Source organism: Rhinatrema bivittatum, chromosome 2 (assembly GCF_901001135.1).
Source record: "Rhinatrema bivittatum chromosome 2, aRhiBiv1.1, whole genome shotgun sequence".
Lineage (NCBI taxonomy): Eukaryota > Metazoa > Chordata > Amphibia > Gymnophiona > Rhinatrematidae > Rhinatrema > Rhinatrema bivittatum.
The window spans coordinates 300240493-300267891 of NC_042616.1; positions in this window are offsets into that span (position 1 = coordinate 300240493).

A 27399-nucleotide genomic window follows, 5' to 3' on the forward strand; every position below is an offset into this window, starting at 1 on the left:
ACCTCTAATTGTTTAGAAGGACCAGATGAAAGAAATTTGAGCTGATTCTTAGTATTTTTAAAAAGATTGAATCATGATCACAGCAGCACTTACTCCAGTATTGGTCTGACAGCACCAGCTGGAGGAATATGGGTGGTTATTTCACAGAGCTGAAAAACATCCCATACTCATTTCACACAATTAATAGCAGCTTGGATGAAAGGATGAAAAAAGGGTTGTGCTTTGCTTTCCATTTGATATAACTAAGGCAGATGTGCATTTGAAGTATACTCCATTGGCTCTAAGACTGCATCTATTCTTTTATGAATATTGAAGGAGTCAGTGGGACTCATTACAATTTAGTAGATTGAGGATGGCCAGAGCTCTGTGGAGGTTGTGTGTTATAATCATGCTCTTCCATAAATACCACCTTCACATTTTGTCTGGTGAGATGAAAGTGACAATAGTTCTAAGTTATCTGGCTATAGATTCCTTCCAAAGGGTGACGGGAGACACAACTGGCAGACGATTGTCTCCTGATGTGTGAATTATTTAACAGGAGCCATAATTGTCTACATTCCTTATTATATATCCAGTAGCCCTGTAATGAACAAGAAAAGAAGAAGTACAAAGGAGTTTCTTTGGCATTGTTCAATTCCATAATGCCATATGGGATTATTGATTGCACTCATGTGACTTTGGTTTCTCCAAAGTGCGAGGAAGACTGTAAACAATCAATTATCATAGTCTAAGCATGTAAATCTACTACAACCATCAGGTATAGTAGCCAGGTCTTCTGGTTCCTGCTATGATGCCTATATATTAATTCATCATTTATTTGTTTATTTATTTGCTTATTTATTTGACATTTCTATTCTGCCCTATACATCAAATTGTTCAAGATGGAGTACAAGGAAAACAAAATAATCCATTCAGAATAACATAAAATGAGACACAAATTCAAACCTCATGACAAGTCATATGCAAACCCCCCAAAAAAATCATATTAAAATAATAATAATAAAACTGACCAGTATGCCCAAGAAGACACTAGTCATCGGAGAAAAAGAATCAGTTATCCCTTGCAAATGCATGCATAATCAGATCTTTACTTTCATCCTAAAATATAATAAATACACCCTCCTCTTTGATGTTCTGTGGGAGAGCACTCTGCATTACAGGTCTAACCACAGAAAAGGCATGATTTCTAGTGTCTTGTAAACAAAAAGCTTTATAAGCAGGGACAGACAACAACCATTTATCCACCGAACAAAGTGTCCAAAATGGAAAGGTGTTAAGTAAAAGCCTTTTTAAATAGTCTCTTCTGTCTTCACTGAATTTTGTAGATAAATATCAGATACTTACATTTTACTTGGATGGTGACTGGTAAACAGTGTAGCTCAACCATCTTAGATGTAATATGATCCCTTCAAGAACAATATATGAAGGAAGATCCTCTCTATAGACCACATGATTATCTACTTTCCTTCCTCAGGGGTGCAGCAAGTAAAATAATGTCTAAGATCAGTGCTGATTTTGAGAAATCTTCCTGTCACTCAATGACAGGAAGATTTTGCTTGCTGCACCCCTGAGGAAGGAAGAGATTCCAAAAGAGTCGGGCATTTTTGTCAGCGAGCGGCATGAAGACCTGAAAGGAACCCTTTGACAGGATGTCCATTTAAATAGCCTTAATCGGCACATCGCATATACGTACCTGAAAGGGACCTTTTTCCTTGATTACAACTCAACGCGGCATTCGACAACACTTAAATTCAGAGGACATTTCTCTGTCATCATACACAAGTTAAGTATTCAACTAACTTGTATTAGCTGAGTTATAGACCAGCTCTATAAGAGACATAAAATCCAAAAGCAACCGATGATTAAATATCTAGCATGGTGAAGCACTTAAAGCTCCTTCAGGTTTCCTGATACACACACGGGAACCGGTGTGCAATATGATGGTTGCTGGATTTTCACAGTGAATCTGTTTAATAAGTCCATTACATAGTGAGAAATAAATATTCATTTTGTTGCACATTGTTTTTCTCACAATAAGAGGTTCTTTCTTGCTTAGTATTGTTACAACTACATACTATACATACATGAGAACATAAGAAGATAAAATGTGCCATGTTGTTATAACATAGTGCCTTAAGCTCAGAATCCTGTCTCTGACAGTGTCCAAGCTGGGTGACAAGTATCCACTGCTTTTTGCTCACTCCCAGGGTTTCCAGTGTGTTCCTGGCTAATAATAATTGTTTATGAACTTTTCCTCCAGGATCTTCTCCAAACGTCTTTAAAACCCATCTGTGCTGGATTTTTTGATCTTATCATCTGGCAACAAATTCCACAGCTTGATTGGGTGTTAAGTGAAAAACATATTTTCTCTGATTTTGTTTTTTAAATCTGCTGTTAGTTTGGTGGAAGGTCCCCTAGTCTTCCTTCTTTTTGAAAGTGTAAATAACTGTTCCCTGTTTTCCTATTCCATCCCACTCATTATTTTATAAAGCTCTATCATGTTCTCTCTCAGTTGTCTCTTCTCCAAGCTGCAGAGCCCTAACCTATTAAGCCTTTTTTCATAGGAAAGTTGATCCATCCCCTTTATCATATTTATTGCCCTTCTTTGTATCTTTTCTATTTCTTCTTTAATTTTTGAGATAGGGTAACCGGAACTACATAAAGTGCTCATGTGTGGTTGCACCATTGATTGATACAGAGGCATGACGATTTTCTCTGCTTTATTCGCCATTCCTTTCTGAATAACTCTTAACATTCTATTTGCTTGTTTAACTGCCACTGTACAGCTGTGCTAAGAATTTCAATGTATTGTCCACAGTGACTCCAAGATACTTTTCCTGGGTATGATTCATAAGGAATACTTTATTGTGCAGCTATAGTTTGGATTATTGTGCAGCTATAGTTTGGAATATTTCATCTTGCATTTAGATGCAAAGCTCCCCAATCTGCAATGGGCCCCCTTCCCTTCATAGTCTGTTCATGTTTTAACAACTTTGAATAATTTAGAGTAATCTGCAAATTTGATCACTTCACTTGTTATGTCCTTTTCCAGATTATTATTTATACATTTTAGGAATGTGCATTTGTTTCAAACAAATGCCTTAAATCCAATGAATAAAACAAACCGAATAGCCTCCTAACAGAATACCTGAAAATATTTTTCGTTTGTATGGCTGTACATCAAAATGGTGTTGGCCACACCAGAGGAAGACACTAAAATGACCTCATTTCAGTGCCATCCTGCAGATGGATGGTGTCATTTTTAAAGCACTGCCATCCAGCTGGGAGCAAGTGGACATCACTGCTGCCTGTTTTGAATGAAGATCTGGGAAGGAAGCAAGTGGGAACTAGGGAGAGGGGAGTTGCTCCCTGGCCCCAGCATTTTAAATGGGGAAAGAAAGAGACCCAACCCTAGCCCTGACCAAGACCTAACCAAGCCCTGGAGATGGGCTGGTCCACTGCTAGGCCAACTCTGGGCTGGCCCCAGTGCTAGGTTATCCCTGGGCCAGCCTTGGTATTGGGCCCTGACACTGGCCTCAGTCAGGCTGGCTCAGTTTTCTTGGCCCAGGAGTAGGGATCGCAGGGGCTCAAAGAAGCCCAGCCAGGGCAGTTTGTTTTTTCCTTTATTATTTTTGTTATGGGGTTTGTAATATGTTTAATTTTTTCAGTTTGGTAAATGAAGCAAAGCAAAAAATAATTCAACAAAATGAAAAAATAAAAAAAAACAAACAAAAAAAAAACCCCAAAACAAACAAAACAAATAAACAACCAAAACAAAAAATTGGGGGCTTTATATCCCTAATGAATGTTAAACAGCAAGAGTCCCAGTACAAATCCATGGGACATGCCACTATTTACATTCCTTCATTGGGAAAACTGGCTAAATCCTATTCTATGTCTTTTAACCTGTTACCAATCCGCAATAGGCCATTGTCAAGACATTTTATTTTTCCAAGTGAACTCTCTTGAGGGACTTTGTCAAATGCTTTCTGAAAACAATATCAACCAGCTCACACTTATCCACATGTTTATTAACACCTTCATAAAATCTAGTAGATTGGCAAGTTTTTTTTTGTTAAATCTATGTTGGTTTTTCCCCATTAATCTATGTCTATATATATATGGCCATTGGCCAGTGATTTTTTGATTTTATGAATAGCTTCCTGGATCACCCTTTGTAGTCCTTCTTTAATGTTAGTGTTACAATGGTCACTGTCTAGGTACTGTGGCAGAATTTAATGAAAGTTTACAGATTACTAGTAAAAGGTTTGCAATTTCATACTTGAATTTTCAGAACTCTGAGAGGAATACCATTTGGTCCTGCTGATTTGTTACCCTTCAGTTTGTCAGTTTGCTGTATTATATTTTCCATTTTCATAATTATTTGCTTCAATTCCTATGACTAATTCCCATCAAAGAATACTACCAGTGTATCTTGCTTACATACTCTTCAGTAAAGAACAAAGCATAGTAACATAGTAAATAATGGCAGACTATTTTGAATTCCTATTTTCACACTTGCAACTCACCAAAGACCCCCCTGTATTCAAACCCCCCCCACCCCCCAGTAGTAGTCCCCCAGTCCCCTCAGACTCCCAACATACACCATAATCCCTGGTGTCTATGGGTGCCCCTCCTTCTGAATAGGAAATATTTACAAAATGGTATCGACCAGGCCTGGAGCTAGGGAGCACTCCAGACCATCCCTAGATATCAGGGATTGCTTCTTTAGGTAAGGGGGCATGTCGGGGCCCTCCTAGACCACCAGGGTATATTTCCTATTAAGGGGATGGGGAGGAGGGCACCACTAGGTACCAGAGATTATGGGGCATGTTGGGGGCTGGGAGGCTGCTACTAGAGAGGTTTGGACATGGAGGGGTCTTTGGTTGGCTGCAGGGGTGCAAATTTGAACTAAGGGGAGAGGTTTAGGAAAGGGGTGGGATGTCGCAACACAACTAAAATGTTTCCTTTTAATTTTTACTTATGGACTGCCTTGACAGGCAGCGGGTTGGGGGAGGGGAGGAAGGAGGGGTCTCACAAGATCTTAGGGGCATTTTGGAGCATTGCAGGGAAAAGATTTTTAGGTCTTGAGGCCCTTTAATTTATCATTTTTGTTCTTTATGATTCTGTGTTTTAATCACTATTTTTTTTTATCATTTTTTGTTCCTTTTATAACCAAGATGTCATAAATTTGGATAGGATGCCCACAATCATCCTCATTTTTCAGGCTTTGTCAAAAATGTCATCTTTTGCTGAATATTTGTGCAGTCTAACAATAAGGTCTTTATGATTTTTAACAGCAGGGTAGAACTAAGGCCTTGTGGGCTCTTCCAATTTTAATCTGCTATCATTTTATCTGATCATGTTGGGGACTTCAGATTATTTGCAGAGTTTTCCAACAGTCTCCCCCTTATAAGAGACCTCAGCTTTCTCTGGACACCCTATGTTCTTAAATGTTTTCTTCTCACCTGATTCTCTAAATTGTACAGCTAAAGATGCAATTCTTCTTTTTCAGGTTCAGACTAAGTAGCTGCAGCTTGCAATGCCAACATCTGCTTCACTTGGTCTTCCCGTTTTTGATCAACTTCTTCCGTACAGTGTTCCACCTCTGCTGTTTTCTCATTTCACATACACTGTCAACTCCACAGTCTTAGAGTTATAGGTTTTTCATTTAGTATATAGTTTGATGAGTCTGTGCTGCTTGTTAAGCTGTGAGTCTTTACTTCTGACTTGTTTTTACTTTCTGCTTCAGACTCTGGCTCCTTGGACATTGTATTTATTTATTTATTTATTTATTTAATAACTTTTCTATACCGGCATTAGTAGGAGACATCATGCCGGTTCACATGACAACAAAAGAATGGAAAATACATTATAACAGGGCGGTGGGTGGGGACAATAACAACAACAGAGAAGGCAAGAAGGCAAGAAGAACAGAGAAGACATAAGCCTTAGCAAATTTGTACCTGCTAGTTTATCTAAAGAATGAACGTACTGCTTAAAAAAATCAAAATTGTGTTGTGAATGGCCAATTGGACATATTTCTCATCTGCTTGTAGAATCTCTTAAGGTTTTATCAAAGAAAAACTTAATTGTCTTCAATGTTGCTGGAATGTCTTTATACCAGAGGAGAAACCCTTTCTCACTCTTATCTCATGGGCAGTGACATCACTTTCTTTCACCCCTTTAATTTTTATTTCAAATATCTTATTTATGACATTCGATGTTTGCTCTCCCCCAAAGAAGAACAATAGTTTCATAATAACATAGTAAATGATGGCAGGAAAAAACACAAATGGCTCATTCAGTCTGCCCAGCAGGATTTTTCTGGGTTGTAACTGCTGCTCTGTGCAGGTTTTTGTTATGGCCGCCGGCCGCAGCAAACCGCGACCGGGGCCTACCGTCATGGCCGCCGGCCGCGGCGTTCCGCGGCCGGGACCAAGTACTCACCCGCGACGTTGGGTGGGCCCGGAGGCTCCTGCAGGAGCAGGGAGCCTCCTCCGGCATTCTTCCCGCGGCCTTGGCCGCCACCCGGGCCTGCTGCGGAGCCCGGCGGGGCTGAGATGACTCCTCCCTCTTCCCGGCTGCATAGGGCCGCGCGCCGCTGAAGAATAGATTTAAAGGGGCCACGACAGGATATGTTGTGGCTCCCTTCTGGAGGCTCCTCCCTTCTTCCAGGTATATAAGGCAAGGTCTGCTCCTCAGACCTTGCCTTGGTATTGAGGTTCTGTACTTGGTTTCCTGTGATGGTGCTCCGGATCCGCTTCTTGCCCCATTTCTGCTCTTCTCCTCGTTGGATTGATTCTTTGGTTCCTGACCCTTGGACTGGTGGTGGTATCTTCTGGCATTGATTTGGACTGGCTCTGGACCCTTCTCCTTCTTGTTCCTGGATTGGCTTCGGACAATTCTCCCGTCTGCTCCTGGACCGGCTCTCGACCTCGCTCTGGACTTCGACCCTTGGACTGGATTGGGACTATCCTTCAAGTATACTCCCGGACTTCTCACGACCTGCTGGAGGCGCCAGCTGTCTGGAAACCACGACCCGCAGGAGGCGCCTGCATCCAGACCATCTTCATTCTTCAGGGAGTCTCCTAAGTCCCAGCAGCCGTGTCCCTACAGGCTCCTCCTGGGGGGATCACGAGCTTCCAGGGTGAAGTCTTCAGCTCTACATCTCCAGGCCTTGCCATCCGACGGTAGAGACCGACAAGGATTAACTTCCTTATCGGCAGTGCTGACTTTACCTCGGAACAGGGGTCCACTCTCCAATTCCTAACAGTTTCCTTCTGATATTTGTCTCCTTCAGGCCAACGATTATTTTTTGGATGCATGGAATCCTGCATATCCAGTGAAGCCAACAGATCATTTTCATTGAACCATATGATGAGAACTGTAATGATAAAGAGTCATTCAAAATATTATAATGGGATTTTTAATTGCCACTCAAAAGCACTCTGCTATCAGCCTGCAGTCCATACTGCAGAGATTTATATAAAACATTTTCTGTTTGTGAAGGAGCCTTGGTTTCATGTATAAGCAAATAATGGAGTAATATTCTCCTTTATGGCTTGCTAATGAGCTCTCATTTTGGTGCAATTGTCGTTAATGTTTGGGGATGCTCAGCTGTAACAGTCTTGACATGCTTTTACTGTTTGCAAATATCTGCACTTCTTCAATATATTACAATTAGATGGAATAAAATCATTGTACCAGTAACTCTACTGCTCACTTATAGCCACAACAAAATCTATTTCAAGAGCATCATAAAATCCATTTGAAGTTTTCTCTGGATCAGGAAACCGTGCCAGCAGGAATTCAGCCCAGGGACATAAACAGTGACGGATTTAGGGTTTTGCAATCGCTAGGCACTGATGGTGCTTTCTTTCCTCCTCCCCCCCCCAACACACACACATTTAATAAGGCACAACCCTACCACAGTTTCCTTTGGCAGCTTAGAGGTAGATCTCTGTGGCAAAAATGTGAAAAATTCTGAATCAAATCTTTTATTTCACATTATAAACCTTGCTTGTGTGTTTTTATTATATATTTATTTTCCTTTTACTGGGCGAAGAAAAGAGTTTGCAAGTATCAGTAAGGGGAAAGGAGAAGAAGGAGGATTAGAGGATCAGGAATAGAGCGAGGAAAGATAAGAGGACTGGAGTTTGGGAGAAGAGGAGAAGAAGAGAGGACTGGAGATGGGGAAGATTTGAGTTGGGAGGGGAAGATCAGGAATCTGGGGCGGGAGAAAACGAGGAACAGGCCAGGATATGGGGAGAATGGAGAGGTAGGAATTATCAGAGGTTCCAGGATCTAGGGGATAGAATCCAAGATCAAGGGAGACAGGATGGGGGTGTGAGTGGGTAGGGGTGAGGAGGAGGCAGGTGTCCTTATCGGGTTCTGGGCCTGCTTTCCTTTGCATCCCCTCTCTAAACCTGTCACCTAGATTGGCAAAGATAGTTTAAGATACACCCACAACCCCAGCACACAATACATATATTCCTCCACCATTCTGAAAATTCACTTACCACATACAGAGGCTATTTATGCATGTATAAGACAATTTTTTGCACATGACCCCAGTGTAAGTATTTGAAAATTCATCCCATACAGTTTAAATTAACATCCAACCAGGAACAGAGCAGTTGAGGTCTATACTAACTGAAGGCACTTTGTACATTTTAAAGGTGGGCTTCAATATGGTTCATTGCAATACTCAAGCCTAGACATTAGGAAAAAAATTTTGGTAAAAAAAACTAAGGATTTCTGTAACAGAAAAGTTGGAAAACACATTTTATATAACCAAGAGTACATTTAACATTTAAGTTGTCCCAAAACTTTGACCACTTTGACCTGAAGATTTGTCGCAACTTTCAGTGGACAACCACCATACTGATTTTCAGGCAAATTGATTTGGTGGTTGTGCCATTTCAACACACAAATGTACAAATGAACAACAGGCAGTTGGACAGATCCTCCAAAAAGGCACTTTGCACTGGCAAGCATGCCTAAAAAGAGCTCCTAACAGCAAATGAAAATTTGGCTTCCAACATTAAGCCTGAGTCAGTTAAAACCCGCCAACTCTGGACCATAATGGTAGGCCTTACATTAGGCCCCCATATTTCACAGGTTCTCAATGTGAGGTAAAAAGCCAAGAAGGAACCATTCTCAGCTTTAAAATTCAGACACCGAGCTTCAATCATTATCAAAAAATAGACATAGAAAACATATAGATCTACATTTCTACCTGAATACGTATATGAATAATATGCTTGAAAACAAAGTTCAAGTGAGTAGTCTTACTGCCCATTACTCAGTTTGATAAGATCCTTTTAGGTGACATAGTTTCACAGACATTAATAGTGATTCAATTTCTTTTAAGCCTGCAACACTAACCTATCAACAGAAGTGTCAACCATTGTCATTGTCTGTTCCCTCTATAATTTAGTGAATACTAAGGCTAATAGATGCAAAATACATTCCATTAAACCAGAGTGGATTTTAACAACATTTCACAAATACTTTTTAAAACACTTTTTGTGATTGGAGTGCTGCTTTATATATATATATATATATATATATATATATATATATATATATATATATATATATATATATATATATATATATATCTATCTATATATATATAACTTTTTATTTAACCCAGAAGCAGGCGTAATGTTAGCTGTTTTAACAGTTTTATAAAAACAAACTCAGGTGAAAGGATATAAAAAAACAAATCATATCAGCTCATCAATTGTTATGAACTTCGCTGCTCGCGCGGTCCCCGTTCGCTCGGTCGCTGCTCGCGCGGTCCCCGTTCGCTCGGTTACTGCTCCCTCGGTCTCATGTTCGCTTGGTCCCGTGTTCCCTCGGTCTCGTGTTTCCTTGGTCTCGTCTGCTCTTGGTCTCTTATTGTGTCTCTTGTGTTTTTGTGGTTTCCTGTTGCTGGGTTCTGTTCATGCTGTCCCCGGATTTACCAGCTTCCATTTTTTGGACCCTCGAATACCTCCATCCGGTATGGACTGATACCCTTATCCTCGAACTGTTGATAGGAGGTTTGAGGAGGGGGGCTTTGAGGAGGGGGTACTGTTATGAACTTTGCTGCCTGCGGGTCTCCCCGTGAGCAGACTCAATCACCATGTCACTGTCTTGACCCGACGCGGCAGGGACCCCGCCATCGAGCCTCCTGTGTGGCTGGAGCTGCGGTCTCGCCTGCCCCATGCGGTCCGGAGGTCGCCCTGGATTCTCATCTCCTCCGCGGTCGGAGCCACGGCCTTCCTACCTCCGTGGGGCTGGGACCACCCCCGATGCCATTGCCATCTTTGCGGTGCTAGGCCGCAAGCCCTGGTTCCATCCGGCAGCTGGAGCCGCCCCCGGGGCTCCCCGCAGCAGCTGGAGTCGCTGCCGACGTCAGGGCCTGCTCCTCAGGCCCTGCCTGCATCTGTACGCACAGACGCTGTGCAGGCCGCTGTCCACGGTCCTGCACAGCCCCTGTTTCCTTCTCCTTAAGCGCCGGCACAGGAAGTGTGCTGGCCCCACCTTTAATGGGATTTCCTGCTTTAGCCCTATAAAGGGCTGCCCCGTCAGTCTGTTCCTGGCCTTGTATCGATGTAACTTCCCTCTGGAGGCTCCTGCCTGCCAGAGCTTTGTAAGGTTTTCTGTTCTTCGTGGAGCTCCTCGTCTCATCTGCCTTCGTGCCACGTCTCCATGTCTTGATGTCTTGCCTGAGGTCCCTGACCATGTCCTGATGTTCCGCCATGATCTTCCTTGTCCTGATGTGTCTGCCTGCCAGGATGTTCTTCCCTGCATCTTTGTCCGGTGCTCTTGAGCCTTCCGTACTGCCGGCCGTGATCTCCCGGTGACGCTGCTACGTCTTTGGTGATGCTGGTAGTGGACTCCAATCCCTGTGCTCCTGAGCCTCCGTTCCTGCCAACCAAGGGGGAAGCTTCGGAGACATCGGCTTCATCATTGGAGTTCTGCTTTGCCTGGACCTGCCCCGCGCTCCTCGTGGTCCGTGACCAGCCTCCAAGGGCTGTGTAGGGCATGCAGTGGGACTGGTCCGCGACTCAGTCCTGTGGGTGGCCTGAGTAGGGCGCCCTGAGAGACAGTGCAAATGTCCTTCCTCCCAGCTGTTGTCAAAACCAAGTGTCTTTGTCAGTGGTGCCGTCGCGCCAACCAAGTGTCTTCGTCAGTGGTGCCGTCGCATCAATTAAGTGTCTTGTCTGCGATGCCTTCGCATCGACCATAGTCTTGTCTACGTGTCAAGGTCTCCATCTGCCCTCAACCTCAGGCCAGGCTTGCTGCTCCAATGCCGATCAAGCGGCAGGTCCGAAAGGGCTCGGAACAGTCGGAGGACCGTTCCCCTACCAACATCACATGTTGTTGGCTCTGGGAGCTTGCAGGCCTTGCAGAAGGTAAGACCATGTTCAGCCATGCTGGAGCATGCCGTCAACCCTCGGCTCGGTCCTGGACGCGCCTGGGGTCGGGCTGAGGCCCAAGGGCACACTAATCACCCCTGTTCTCAACAGAATGCAAGGCCTTCGAGGCCGCTCTCAACAGAATGCAAGGCCTTTCTAGGCTGTCCACGTAGGCCCTCGAGGCCAAACACAACAGAATGCAAGGCCTTTCGAGACCCTTCTCAATATCAATAAGATGCCTTTATTTTGATTTATTTTTGCCATGTTAAGGTCCAAATTACCTCTAGACATTTCCACCTGCTTTTTCTTAGGGCAGATTTTCTTCTGAAAGTAAACCCATGTAGACTTGAAAATACTAGAGATGTGCTATCGTTCAGGATGAATTAGGAAATTTCAATGAAATTGCTTAAATTGTCCTGGTTCGGGGACCCAGAAACCCAAACAAATGTTTCTCGAAATTTTGGGAAAAATTCAGTTTCGGGTTAGTGTGCACTAACCTGAAATTCGGGTCCCCCTGAATTACAATGAAATTACCACTTTTACCTATTAGTCTATCAGTTCGCCAAATCCATCTGTAAGTCATTGAGACTATCCTGACTCTTCAACCTGAACTCCCCCCATTTCACTCAGACCCCACTCAGTCAGTTTTTCATTTTTAAGACATTTATGATCACTTACTCCAGATGTAGAACAGGTGTAAACATACGCAAGGAAGCTGCCAAATTACATGCAAAAATTGTTTATCAAATAGCAACTCCTTCTAGTAAATGATGTCCCCGCCCCAGAATACCCCTGGCCCACCCCTTTTTTATATGCTTAAATTTATTCACATACCTTTACTTCCACATTGTATATTTTGAGTTTTCTTGAACAGCATATATGAGTGGAAGTGATTTACACACATGTGTTGTTTTTTACACGCACAACTCTTTGAAAATTAATCTTTAAGTGAATTGTAAGAACATGTTGCAATATCTGAGAATCTAACAGAGACTTATAAAATTAAATGGCAAATAGGAACCAATAAGCTCACGTAAGTCTTCCCAATTTACTTCCTAGTGCAGCACATTGTTGCTGTCACGGAGACGTGGTTCACGGAATCTCATGATTGAGATACAGCCATACCGGCATATTACTTTTTTAGGAAGGACAGAGAGGACAGAAAAGGGGGAGGAGTGTCTCTTTATGTTGAAAACAATATCCAAGCATCTGAGCTGCACAGAAGATAGGGCAAAAAAGAAACATTATGGGCATCCATTTTTATTGGAGTGGTTTACAGGCCTCCAAATCAAATGGAAGAACTTGACAAAGATCTGGTTGAAGACATCCAAAAGATGGGTGTTATATTTGAACTTGATTTGTGGGCCCTTGGGTCATGGAGAGAGCTGATTCCACCCACAGGGAGGAGCCCTGTGGGGACTCTCCATGACAGGCAGGGTCTCAGCAGTGATGGACATAGGAGTCAGAGATATATTTATTATACAGCAAAGAGAAACCCAAGGAGTGGCTTTGTAAACTCAGTCCTGGAGTAGGAAGACCTGAGATTGATTCTCCGGTAGTGGTCCGCAGAGCGGGGTAACCCGGGAAACACTTGCTTCTTGGTAGTTCTTGTCCAGTAGTGGTCCACAGTGCGGGGTAGGCCAGAGATAGATGTTTGCAGCGGGCACAAGACAGCATGGATCCAGTAGTGGTCCACAGAGCAGGGTAACCCGAGGATCCGCACAGCAAGAGAGAAGCAGAGTTGAAGATCAGGACTAGTACTCACTCCGTGGTGTTCAAGTAGAGATATCGATGTAGCAGCAGCGGAGACCTGGAGTAGGGACACTGAAGGGTCATCCGTAGAAGTAGCGAGAGGTAACCACTAAATTGGTGAAGGTGAGACTCGCAGGAAAGGCTCTCCGAGGAGAGGATAGCCCTGAGTGCAGCAAGGCCCCCGAGGAGCGGGTACCTGAGTCACTCAGTCTGGAGCACAGGAACAGCGAGGCGAAGCGTCTCTGAGAAAGGAATTGAGCAAGATGGAATCCTTGCTAACTCGTTGGTAGGAAGGTCCGGTACGCTTAAGTAACGTAGGCAGTGATGTCATGCAGAGGGGACGCCCCTGACGTTCCCACCATAACGTGCATAAGACGGAGGCAGGCGCGTGCGTGCATGCCCTAAGTTACACCATATTCAAGATAGCGACCGGGATCATCCACGCTGTCCCGGGGTTGCCAAGGAGGTCAGCGTGCAGAGGCAATGATGGCCATCTTAGCCAGAATTGGAGCTATAGGGCAAAATGACGTGAGCAGCAAAGGTCGCAGGCGTCTGTGACCGACGGTCGCAACATTGGGAAAGAAGGGAAAAGTAGTGATATTTTGGAGATTTTAATCTGCTGGATGTAGACTGGAGAATCCCTTCTGCAGAATCTAACAGTAGTAGAGAGATAATGGATGCCCTCCAAGGGGCTCTGTTCAAACAAATGGTAATGGAACCCATGAGGGAGGGAGCTATACTCGATTTAATGCCCACTATTAATGAAGATAATGGGTACTTGCCAGGTTCTTATGGCCTGGATTGGCCTCTGTTGGAAACAGGATGCTGGGCTTGATGGACCCTTGGTCTGACTTAGTATGGCATATTCTTATGTTCTTATGTAATGTCCGGGTGGGTGCCCACCTCAGCACCAGTGATCATCAAATAGCATGGTTTCATATCACAAATAGGATACAGAGAAGTCATATGAAGATCTGAGTTTTGCAGTTTAAAAACATGGACTTTGTTGAAAGGGGGAAGTACCTGGAGGAAGAACTAGAAGGATGGGAGAAAACGAGAGATGTGGAATAACAATGGGCCAAACTAAAAGGAGCAATTACTGAAGCGACTAATCTATATGTTAGAAAAGTAAAGAAAAGCAAAAGAAAAATGAAACCTATCTGGAGGTGGCTAATAAAATAAAAGCTAAAAGAACAGCGTTTAAGAAATATAAAAGATCCCACAGGGAGGATTACAAGGAAGAGTATCTGGAGGAACTGAGGAAGATGAAGAAAGTAATCAAGAAAGCAAAAAGTCAAGTGGAAGAAAGGATTGCCAAAGAGGTAAAGTGAGATGACAAAACATTTTTCAAATACATCAGAGAAAGGAGAAATGTGCAAAGTGGTATAGTGTTATTAAAGGTGAAAAGGATCAATTTGTGGAGAGAGATGAAGAAATGGCAGAAATATTAAACAAATACTTCAGTTCTGTGTTCACTAAAGAGGACCCTGGAGAAGGACCGTCGCTAGTTAAGAAGAAACTGGAGGGGAATGGAGTAGATGAAGCTCCGTTTACAGAAGAGAATGTTTGGGAAGAGCTAGGAAAACTGAAAGCGGACAAAGTCATGGGGCCTGATGAGGTTCATCCCAGGATACCGAGGGAGCTCAGAGAAGTACTAGCGGGTCCGCTACGTGACCTGTTCAATAAATCCCTAGAAACAGGAATGGTGCTGAGTGATTGGAGAAGAGCGGCAGTGGTCTTGCTTCTCAAGAGTGGGAGCAGAGAGGAGGCAGGAAACTACAGGCTGGTTAGCCTCACCTCGGTGGTGGGAAAAGAAATGGAGTCACTGCTGAAAGAAAGAATAGTGAACTATCTACAGTCAGAAGAATTACTGGACCAGAGGCAGCATGGATTCACCATGGGAAGGTCCTGTCAGACAAGTCTGATTGACTTTTTTGATTGGGTGACTAGAGAATTGGATCGAGGAAGAGCGCTTGATGTCATCTACTTGGATTTCAGCAAAGCTTTTGATATGGTCACACACAGGAGGCTTGTGAATAAAATGAGAAGCTTAGGAGTGAGTGCCAAGGTGGTGGCCTGGATTGCAAACTGGTTGATGGACAGAAGACAATTTGTGAAGGTAAATGGAACTTACTCTGAAGAGAGAGCGGTGTTAAGTGGAGTGCAGCAAGGATCAGTGTTGGGACCAGTCCTGTTCAATATCTTTGTGAGCAACATTGCGGACGGGATAGAAGGTAAGGTTTGTCTTTTTGCGGATACTAAGATCTGCAACAGAGTGGACACGCCAGAAGGAGTGGATAGAATGAGACAAGATTTAAGGAATCTGGAAGAGTGGTCGAAGATATGGCAGCTGAGATTCAATGCCAAGAAGTGCAGAGTCATGCATATGGGGTGTGGAAATCCGAAGGAACTGTATTTGATGGGGGGTGAAGGGCTGATGTGCATGGAGCAGGAAAGAGAACTTGGGGTGACAGTATCTAAAGATCTGAAGTTGGCAAAACAATGTGACAAGGCGATAGCTAAAGCCAGAAGAATGCTGGGCTGCATAGAGAGAGGAATATCTAGTAAGAGAAAGGAAATGATGATCTCTTTGTACTGGGCCTTGGTGAGGCCTCACCTATTGTACTGTTTTCAATTCTGGAGACCGTATCTCCATAGAGACAGAGACAGGATGGAGGCGGTCCAGAGAAGGGTGACCAAAAAGGTGGATGGTCTTTATAAAATGACTTATGAGGAGAGATTGAAGAACCTAAATTTGTATACCCTGGAGGAGAGGAGGAGCAGGAGTGATATGATACAGACTTTCAGATACTTGAAAGGTTTTAATGATCCATGGTCAACAACAAACCTTTTCCGTTGGAAAAAAATCAGTAGAACTAGGCGTCACGATTTGAAACTCCAGGGAGGAATACTCAGAACCAATGTCAGGAAGTATTTCTTCATGGAGAGGGTGGTGGATGCCTGGAATGCCCGTCCGGAGGAAGTGGTGAAGCCTAAAACTGTGAAGGATTTCAAAGGGGCATAGGATAAACACTGTGGATCCATAAAGGCTAGAGGATGGGAATGAAGAGAAAACCCACGGGGGTGGCTTGCTGGAATGGTGGCTACTATCTGGTGATTACTATCCTTACTCAATAATCCTTCACATGGTTGATGCAACTCCAACATTGCTCTCTGCTTCAACGGTAAGGAAACATGTGGAAAAGAGGATTTGCATTCAAACAACAACCAACAAGGACTGAATTACATATTCTGGGTAAACAAATAAGCGTTGGGATAGCTTGCCTATTGCAGCAGTTACTACCCTAAACCAATTAAGCCTGATACTTCACTTTGAATGTAAATACATATGTTCTCTTTGCTTGAACGCCAGGAGGAGATGTGGAAAAGAGGATTTTCATTCAGACTAGGTATGTGCATTCATTTGCAACGAAATATGAAATAAAGACAATATTTCCTACTTCGTTGCCTTTCAACGGGGGCTGAAAATGAAAGGAAAACCCACAAAATTTTGTGTGGTTTTACTATCATTTTTTTTTGGGGGGGGGGGAGAAAGGGCACATTAAAAAAAACAACCCAAACCCGCCCCAACCCTTCAAATTTAATTAAGTACAAATCCCCACTGTCTCGACCCCCCGAGACTTGCCTGCCCCCCCCCCCCCCCAAGACTTGCTGAAAATCCCTGGTGGTCCAGCAGGGGCCCGGGAGCAATCTCCCCCCCTCGGGCCATCGGCTGCCAGTAATCAAAATGGCACCAGTGGCCCTTTGCCCTTACCATGTGACAGGGGCTACCGGTGCCATTGATGGCACGGGCCATCCATTGCTCCTACCATGTGACAGGGGCCAACCAATGTCACTGGTAGCTCCTGTCACATGGTAAGGGCAAAGGGCCACTGGCACCATTTGATTACTGGCAGCCGATGGCCCAAGAGATGGAGATCGGTCCCGGGATCCCCACTGGACCACCAGGGAAGGTTCGGGATGTGGACCGAAATGGCCCATCCCAGACCTGAAAACAAAATACCAATGAAAAAAAAAAATGTATGCACATCCCTAATTCAGACAACATCCAACAAGGCATTGATCTGTGCAGTCTGGGTAAAAATCAGGGTAACTTGCTTGATGCAACAGTTACTACCCTTAACCATGAAGCCTTATGATTCACCTTTGATGCAACTCCATCATTACTCTCTACATCAATGGCAGGGGGTGGCAGGAAATTTGAATCAAACAGCAACAAGGGCCCTGAACTTGGTGGCCAGTGAAACAGATAATTATTGGAAAATAAGTGTGGAAGCTTGCTGGGCAGACTGGGCTGTTTGGTCTTTTTCTGCTGTCATTTCTATGTTTCTATGTTACTGTAGACCACAGTTGATCACTGGCTTTGCCTTCACTTTATTGCAATTAGGAATCTTCTAGGCTTATATAATATTTTCTGGAATTTCTTTACTGTTTTAGTTTCCACCATCTCCACTGAGAGGTTGTTTTGTAAAGCCACTATCTTTTCCAAGAAGAAATATTTTCTCATATTACTCCTGGGTCTACCTTTAGGAGATTCTTGGAAAATATTTATACATTTGAAATATTTGAATGTCTTTATCATATTGTTCCCTTCCTCTGCCTAGTGTTTTGGTATTTAAGTCCTTAAGGCTCATTCTCTATGGCTTTCGGTACCAAACTTGCATCATTTTGATTACCCTTCTCTGTATCACTTCTACTCTGTCTGCATCCTTTTGAAGTTATGGCTTCCAGATGTGGATAGGATGCTACAGGTGAGATCATCAGCAACCTACACTGAGGCAATTTCAACCTCTTTTTTTTTTCTACTGGTTAAGCTTCTCCCTATGTATATAAAACATAAGAACATGCCATACTGGGTCAGACCAAGGGTCCATCAAGACCACCATCCTGTTTCCAACAGTGGCCAATCCAGGCCATAAGAACCTGGCAAGTACCTTAGCATTCCTTTTACTCCAGCATTACTTTGCCACAGTTTCACTGTGTTGAAAGATTGTCAAATATATTCACCCAGAGGTTACGCCTCTATATCTCATGCCCCCACCCTGCTCCCTTTGATTATTATATACCAAAGGCAGCAACTTGTTGTTTTTTTGTATTGAAACCTAGCTGCTTGGATTAAGAACCAGTCTGATTGACTGAATGTCCCCTAGCACTTTTTATGCTCTTTAATGGATTGATGTTTAAGTTCAGTAAAACAAGCAGTCACTTTTTAAAAATGTTATTGCTGAAGATATGTTGCTTCTAATGCGCCAAATAAGACAATATGCTGGACTGTATTAAGCTTCCTCTCTACAAACAAAAATAGACAACTTCAGGCACAAGGCTACTTTATACAAGGCTCATGTGTGTGCCAAGAAATTTTATAATGAACTTGCAAAGAATCCCGCTATCATAGAATTCTCTCTTCTCACCAGCCTTCATAGTGCAGCTCCTCCCTGCAAACAATAGTTCTTATACAAAGGAAAACAATATTTTAAGCATGTTCAAATTAGATTATGCTTTTCCTTTGTATAATTTGATCATTCCTCAAACTTTCTTAGACAGTTCCTCATGTTGTCAACTACCTCAGGGGTGTCCACTTTTTTTTACATGTTTTAAGGCCTGTTTTACTGCTCACCTGACCTTCAGAACACTTCCAGGGGTATAGGTGACCCCCACCAACAGTAGATTTAAAAAAAAAAAAGTATTTTCTTTAACCTGTCCACATTCTGTGTATTGAGTAAGTGCTGTTACGGCATAGGTGAGGAGATATTTAGATATTAAGAGTGTTTATGTAGTTGCTCTGCTGTGATGCTTTTAAGTTAATCTATTTTTCAGGAGCTTCACATTTAAAAGTATCCCTATGGAATTCATGTAGGTACCTTTTTAACCCAGCCCCTACATTACCACCTGAACATGCTCAATGTCGTTTCCATTTCTCTTCCTAAAGGGAGCTCATGACACCACAGCAACTTTGAATGCCTAATAAGGAATAATGAGGCTCATGAATAAGGCTATAAGAAACTAGTGCAGGGCTTCCCAAACCTGTCTTGGGGACCCCACATCCAGTCAGGTTTTCAGGACATCCACCATGAATATGCATGAGATACATTTAGATACCATGGAGACTCAGTATATGCAAATTTATTTCATGCATATTCATGGTGGATATGCTGAAAACCCGACTGGCTGTGGCGTCCCCAGGACAGGTTTGTGAAGCCCTGAACAAATTTATTTTATGGTTCAAAAGAGTTATTGAGATGCCAAAGAGTTACCCAGGGGTTGTGGGTATACAATGAGGACATAAACACAGATATAGCCCATGTGTGAATTTTCAGAAGGTCGGAAGTACACGTGCCCTTATGATTTCTATGCGAATAAACAAGAGGGTGCTCTGAGAGTGTTCTGAAATGGGTTCAGATGTACATGCAGGAAGCATTTTGCATGCAGTGTATGCACAACTTACATGTAGGCTTTTACTCTTGCTATTCAAGGTGCGAAAATGAAATCACACGTGTTTTTTGTCTGCCGTTTTTGGACGGGAGGTGGGGTTAAGTGATTGGCGGGGCAGGAGGGGCCAAGATGAACAGTGGAAGTGTTATCAAGCTGGTGATAAAAAGTAAGCGCACAAGTAACTATTTTCATAAGTACAGTAAATACCTGGCTTCCTGCATACACTGCTGCATACACACAGGTTACAATAATTTACCATGTAAAATATAGGCTGGATTTTCAAGGATTTACGTGCTTGGGGGGCGGGGGGGTTACGCGATCCGAGCTTATTTTTAAAAGGCCCGGTGACATGTGTAAAGCCCCGGGACGTGTGTAAGTCCTGGGGCTTACAAAAGGGGGTGGTCCGGGGGCAGGGATTGGGCGGGATGGGAAGGGGCGGGGCCAGAGGCCCTCCAAAACAGCGGCCATTGCCGCTGTGTCGAAGGATCACGTGCTGGCAGACTGCCGGCACGCACGATTTGAGTTTGGCTGGAGGCAGGCACAAAAGGTAAGATAATAATTTGGGGGGGGGGGGGGTTAGAGTAGGGCTAGGGGGGAAAAGTTAGGGGAAGGGGTGGGAAGGTTAGGTTAGGGGGAAGGGAAGTTCCCTTCCAGGCCGCTTCAATTTCGGAGCAGCCTGGGAGGGAACAGGGGAAGGCAGAGCTGCTCAGCGCGTGCAAGGTGCACAATTGTGCACTCCCTTGTGCGCACCGACCCCTGATTTTATAACTTGCGCGTGCCTGCATGCACAAGTTATAAAATTGGGTGAACATGTGCACGCGTTGGGTAGTGTGCGCACATGTATGCTGTGCGCATTCCTTTTAAAATCTACCCCTACATGTGCAAACATTTTTCTAGGGGCTGCTTGTTTGTACTTCCCCTGCTTGCTCGGTGCTTAAAGTCAGAGTGTAGAGACTGGGTGATAAAACTATGTGGATCCCTACATTATATAAAAATGTGGGCTTACTGACACATACACATGTACTTCCAGAGTGGAAGTATGTGGTATATTATGAACTGTGAGACAGCCACACACAGTTTATCAAATACTGTCTCATGCATACCTTTGAAAATTGTATATTTTTATCTTATTCACCCCTTTATAATACCCATGCATCCTGTGCATCAACTTTGAATAGCAAATTTGCTTTTGTTCCTGAATAGCTATTTTTGTTAGCCCTTTTTTTTCTGGCCTCAAAATGGCTGAATCAACCCCTTTATCATTTTCTTTGCTAACAGTCGGGCTGATTCAGTAAAAGTCATGGGAGAGCCAGTGCTCCGAGGTGAGCGCCCGCTCTCCCGAAGCGCGCCCAGGCCACTCTCCTGGGCGCGCGATTCTGTATGCAAATGGTGGCCCGTGGTAATAAGGAGGCACTAGGGACACTAAAAAGAAGGGAAAAAAGTAATAACCAAAAAAATATTTATTTTCACTTCTCATATTATCAGAGCAGGAGTAGTTAATACAGAGGAAAAACATAATCTAATCTTGAACATGCTTAAAATTTGTCTATAAATGTCGTGCTTGCTTATTGTTTTCCTGTTGTATATGAGCTAAGGTTATGCAGGGAGGAGCTGCACTATGAAGGCTGGCAAGAAGATAGAATTCTATGACAGCAGGATCCTTTGCAAGTTCATTAAAAAGTTTCTTGGCACACACGAACCTTGTTATAAAGTAGCCCGGTGCCTGAAGTGTCTATTTTTGTTTGTAGAGAGGAAGCTTAATACAGTCCAGCATATTGTCTTATTTGGCGCATTAGAAGCAATGTACCTTCAGTGATCACATTTAAAAAAAAGAAATTGTAACTAAAAGTGACTGCTCGTTTTACTAAACTTAAACAGCAATCCATTAAGGAGCATAGAAAGTGCCAGGGGACGTTCAGTCAATTAGACTGGTTCTTAGTCCATGCAATTGTACAGCAATTAGACGGGTAGGCTATAGTGTAGGGAATCCTATTTCAATAACAATTTTTACCTCCTCGCTCCCCTTCTCCCCCCCCCCCCCCCCCCCACCAAAGTCATATGTACAGAATGAACAAATGAGGAAGAAAGGAGAATGAATGCTATCCCAAGGCAGTGCTCCAGAAAATAAGACTCAGAGAAAGCATTTCAATAACTTTTTTTTTTTTTCCTTTGGGGGCAATTTTCAGACTTTCTGCATTTTGCACCAATTTTCTGAGGAACTATGTGCATACTGCAAACTTTTATTTTGAAACTTGCTGTGGATACAATGGCCCACACAGACATTTGAGCTTGTTCTTTTATGCAGCTCCATTACCATGCAAGTTAACACATGTCAAGCTGAACCTGCAATCTACACAAGTCATTTTCCTCCTTCCCTGAACCTAAATATGTTCCCAGGAATGCCACTTCAAAATGTGGCTGAAAGCATGAGTGCTGGGCAACCACGGATACCTTTTTAGCAACATGGAGAGAGGCCAATTTTCAACCAGCTGGTTTACATTACTAAATTACATTACCTAACCAACCCGATCCATTCCCCAAGCAACCCGATCCATTCCCTAACCAACCCGATCCATTCAAGCAACTCCACAACTCCACACCCAACCCTAACGGGCCACAACTTACTCATGCTACAAAAAACCTAGGAATAACCATTAATAATGAGCTGAACTTCAAACAGCACATCTCCACAATGATCAAAGATGGATTCTTTAAACTGCAAACTGAAAAAACTCAAACCCCTCCTTCATGCCCAAGACTACCGAACCGTTCTCCAAACAATACTTTTTTTCCAAACTCGACTACTGCAATACTCTATTCCTTGGCCTCCCCGAAGCTACCATCAGACCACTACAGGTACCTCAAAACGCCGTAGCTAGATCCATCACAAACATCAAAAAATATGACCACATCACCCCCACCCTCAAAGAACTACACTGGCTTCCCATCAGCCAAAGAATCCAATATAAAACCCTAACATTCATCCATAAAAAAATGAACAACAATAAGATGGACTGGTTAAACTCTACCTTACTCCCATACACCCCACATAGAAACCTCAGGTCTATGGACTCTGGGCTCCTCACCGTCCCCAACCCCAAAACGGCGCACCTCACCTCTACCCAAAAATGAGCCATATCAATAGCCGGCCCCACACTATGGAACTCCCTACCGCCCCTCCACAGAAATGAACCTTCTACGCAAATCTTCAAAAAACACCTCAAAACCTGGCTCTCCTAAAAGCCTTCCCACCAGAGACTTAGCCCCTTCCATAGGCCCTCCCAGCCACTCAGAAATGAATCTTCCCCAGCCCACTGTCAACCACCCAATGGTTCCTCTTGTAAAATATAACTGTAAATATTTCTTCCTCTATGCCACCCCTCCCCATCTATCTTCTCATTTTCACATGTTATATGTTCTCTCTAAATTACTTTAATTAACCTTCAAAGTTAGTAGAGATGTGAATCGTGTGATTGATCGTCTTAACGATCAATTTCGGCTGGAAGGGGGAGGGAATCGGATCGTCGCAGTTTGGGTTTTTTAAATATCGTGTACATTTATTTATTTATTTATTTATTTATTTAAAAACATTTATATACCGTCTTTTAAAAGCGAGAATGCTCACCAAAACAGTTTACAAAAATTTAAACAAAAAGTAAGATAGTAAATTAGTAAATTAAATTAAATTAAAATAACAAATTAATAAAAATAAAAATAATAATAATAGGAGAAAAAATGAAGAGAAAACGGAGAAAATGAAAAAGAGAAATTACAATTGTTTCTTATAAACCCTGCCTCTAATAAACTTATCTAATTAATTTAAAATTAACTATACTAAAAAAAGTTTTACCAAAGTAAGAAAAGAAAAAAGACAAAGTATAGAAATAAAATAAATACCGATAAAGAACGGCATTTTTGAGGTCTATACAAAGAACCTATGCCTAGGTCAACAAGATCTTCTTTAGATATACGCTGACAACGTATAACCTTTCAACTTGAGTGTTTTCCTGTGTCTAAATCCCCAAATGCTTCTTTAAATAAATGTGTTTTTAATAATTTTTTAAACTCCGCATGATTCACGGTTTGTCTTAGTGTATTGGGAAGTGAATTCCACAATAAAGGGCCTGCCACCGAAAAGGCTCTTTCTCTAGTCAAATTCAGTATCGCTACTCTTACTGTCGGTACATCTAGCAGATTCTTATTTGCTGATCTAAGGCTTCTCATTGGCTTATAGATTCTTAACCTGGTACCTAACCAAGAAGAGTCAGAATTATAGATTAGAGAATGAATTAATGATAGAACCTTGTATTTCACTTGATACTTAACAGGGAGCCAATGCAATTCAGCCAAAATAGGTGTAATGTGATGTCTCATTGGCAAACCTGTTAACAACCGGGCTGCGACATTCTGAATCTGTTGTAGAGGCTTTAAATTAGAGTCAGACAACCCTAAGAAAAGACTGTTACAATAGTCCAGTCCTGAAAATAAAAGAGATTGAAGGACTGTTTGAAAGTCAGATTTAAACAGAAACGGCTTTAACCTTTTTAGGGTATGTATCTTAAAAAAAGATGTTTTAACTAGGTGGGAGACATGATTAGTTAATGATAACTTTGAATCTACTTGTATTCCCAGGTTCCGTGCAACCTTTTTAATTTCTATAACCTCTTTTCCAATAGTAATTGAACTTGGCGGGCTATTTACTGGATTTTCGAGTACACTAAGTATAAGAAATTCATTTTTTTTGGTATTAAGTTTAAGTCTACTGTGACTTAACCATTGTTCGATGGTATTTATATATAGCTTACATTCAGAAACAGTATCGGCCCAAGAGGACTTATATGGGACGAAAAGTTGTATATCGTCCGCATATATCTTAAACTGAACATTCAGTGTTGTAAGGATTTGACACAAAGGCAGGAGATAAATGTTAAATAAGACTGGGGACAATGATGACCCTTGAGGAACTCCTGTAGTTTGGTAATATGTTCTAGATGCCTTACCCTTAAACCTTACTTGGTAGTTGCGATCTGTTAAATAACTGCAAAACCACTTATATACTGTATTTTGTAGTCCAATCTGTTGAAGTCTAGACAATAGAATCGTATGATCTAAGGTGTCAAATGCTGCGGATATATCCAACAGCACAAGCATAAAATCTATATTTGAATCAAATCCTCTAATATATGTGTCAAATGAAGAAAGCAACAAGGTTTCAGTTGAGTAACCCTTTCTAAAACCATGTTGATTTGGATGTAATATATCATGTTCTGTTAAATAATCATTTAATTGTTTTAGAACACATGATTCTACTGTTTTGGATAAGGAGATCAGTGACTCAATTGGTCTAAGATTGGAAAGATCAGAAAATGAATCTGATTTTTTCTTCTGAATTGGTGTTATAGATGCTTGTTTCAATTGATAAGGACAGTTACCAGAGTCTAACATTTGATTTATAATTGAACATATTAAACTAGGATAATGTTCTCCTAATCCTTTGAAAACAGCACCAGAACATGGGTTCAAGGGAGAATTGGAAGGCTTTTGCTTATTTATTATTTTTTGAATAGTATCTACTGAAACTTCTTCGAATGAGCTCCAATTATATAGCGAATTAGAGTCCTTATATACAGGATAAGGTAAATTTTTAAATTCTGATGTAATATTTTCAGTTTTTAATTGAAAAAATGAGGCTATTTTATCCCAAATGTCATTATCAATCTCTGAGAAATCAGAGCTTGGAGGGGAGGTCAGAGACTTAACAATATTAAATAAAGTAGTTGGATTCCCATTTGCTAGTTTAATTTTATTTGCATAAAATTTCTTTTTTTCCACTTCTATTTCTCTTCTATATATTCTTAATGCAGCAAAATAGCTACTTTTTGTCTGACTGTCTTTATGTTTTCTCCATAAACGCTCCTTTTGTCTTAACAATATTTTTAATTTATGAAGAGAGTTAGTATACCATTGTTGGTTTGACTTTTTCTTATAAATTTTAATAGATTTTACTGGTGCTATTGCATCAAGAGTATCACAGATTGCCTTATTCCAACAGTCAACAGTTTTTTCCGCATTTTCTTGTGGTAATATAGGTAATTTGTCTTCAAAAGCTGTGAGAAAATCTTCCATAGCAAATTTTTGTCTTTTATTTGCAGTCGATTCACGGTAGGAGATCGCTCCCGGACCCCCGCTGGACCCCCAGGGACTTTTGGCCAGCTTGGGGGGGGCCTCCTGATCCCCACAAGACTTGCCAAAAGTCCAGCGGGGGTCCGGAACGACCTCCTGCAGTCGATTCGTGTTGCTGTACGGCCGGCGCCATTTTGCACAAAATGGCGCCGGCCATTCGGCAACACGATTCGACTGCAGGAGGTCGTTCTGGACCCCCGCTGGACTTTTGGCAAGTCTTGTGGGGGTCAGGAGGCCCCCCCAAGCTGGCCAAAAGTCCCTGGGGGTCCAGCGGGGGTCCGGGAGCGATCTCCTATGCTCCTGACGTCGGGGGACAAAAAAACAAAATGGCGCCGGCCTGTCATATGACAGGTCAAAGGTAGCGCCGGCGCCATTTTGTTTCTACAATGCACGGAGGTCCGAGGTCCGAGAGTAAAAGATCACACCGGGACCCTTCCTCTGGACTCCAGGTAATTTAAGGCATTTTGGGGGGGTTTGGGAGGATGGGGGATTTATTTTAAAGGGTCGGGGTGGGTTTTAGGGTTGTTTTAGTGTGCCGGTTTTCCCGCCCTCCCCCTTCCCCCGATTTACGATTTTTTGACGATAAATCGGGGGAATTGTTATTGTATCGTGGCTCTAATGATTTTTGACGATTTAAAATATATCGACGATATTTTAAATCGTCAAAAAATGATTCACATCCCTAAATTGCATACCATGCTTGTTTTGGCTATGCTGGTATGACCAAAATCATGATGGCTTGGTCTCACATGAGTTTCTGACAATTTTTCCTATAAGCAATATAGGAGAAAAAGTGTATGAGGCCTACATCTCAGGGAAGAAGGAAAGCATCTTGTGCCTAGTGTACAGCTCTTAGTAGTATGAAGCAGAATTAATTTCATTTCCAGTTTTGTTCTGACATGAATAGGTCAATCCAAGGCTGACCCTATGGTCTGAACAAACAGTTGACTATGGACTGTAGAAATGATTACCTGTGGGGTGGATCTGCTAGGGTGTTCACTTTCCTAGGCAAATAAGTCACCTGAAGCATTGCTTCATTCTCTATTGCCTACTGCTGTATGCCTAGGGTTTCCTGGCATAGGATTCAGGAGCTGGTTCCTCCTTGCTTGTTTATGTAAAATATGGCTATTTGGTTGTTTGTTTGAATCATGATGTTCTCTCCTTAGAGGATATGACTGAATGCATGTAACACCCTGCTCTTTGCTCTGAGCTCCAGAAGGTTGATCTGAAGACTGTTTTCTTGAGGTAATCATTTGACTCTGATTTTTGTAGGATCTAGTGTGGGCTCTTCCCCTGTCCCCCCCTCCCCCAGGGTGGCGGCATCTGTGAGCAGTATTATCTGGTAAGGGATTGACTGAAAATGTGCTACTGTTTGAAGCACCACCTGTTGTGACCACCAATGAATTTCCAATTTCATCTCCAGGGTAAGAATGATAGAAGTGTGGAGCTATTGAAGAAGTTGATTCTATTGAGTTTGTAGACCTCATTATAAGCAATGCATGGTAAACATGTTGGAGGTACTACATGAACTGCTGCTGCTAAATGATTTAAAAGTATTATAATGTGACATGCTCTTTTGACTTGAGAGTTTAGTAAT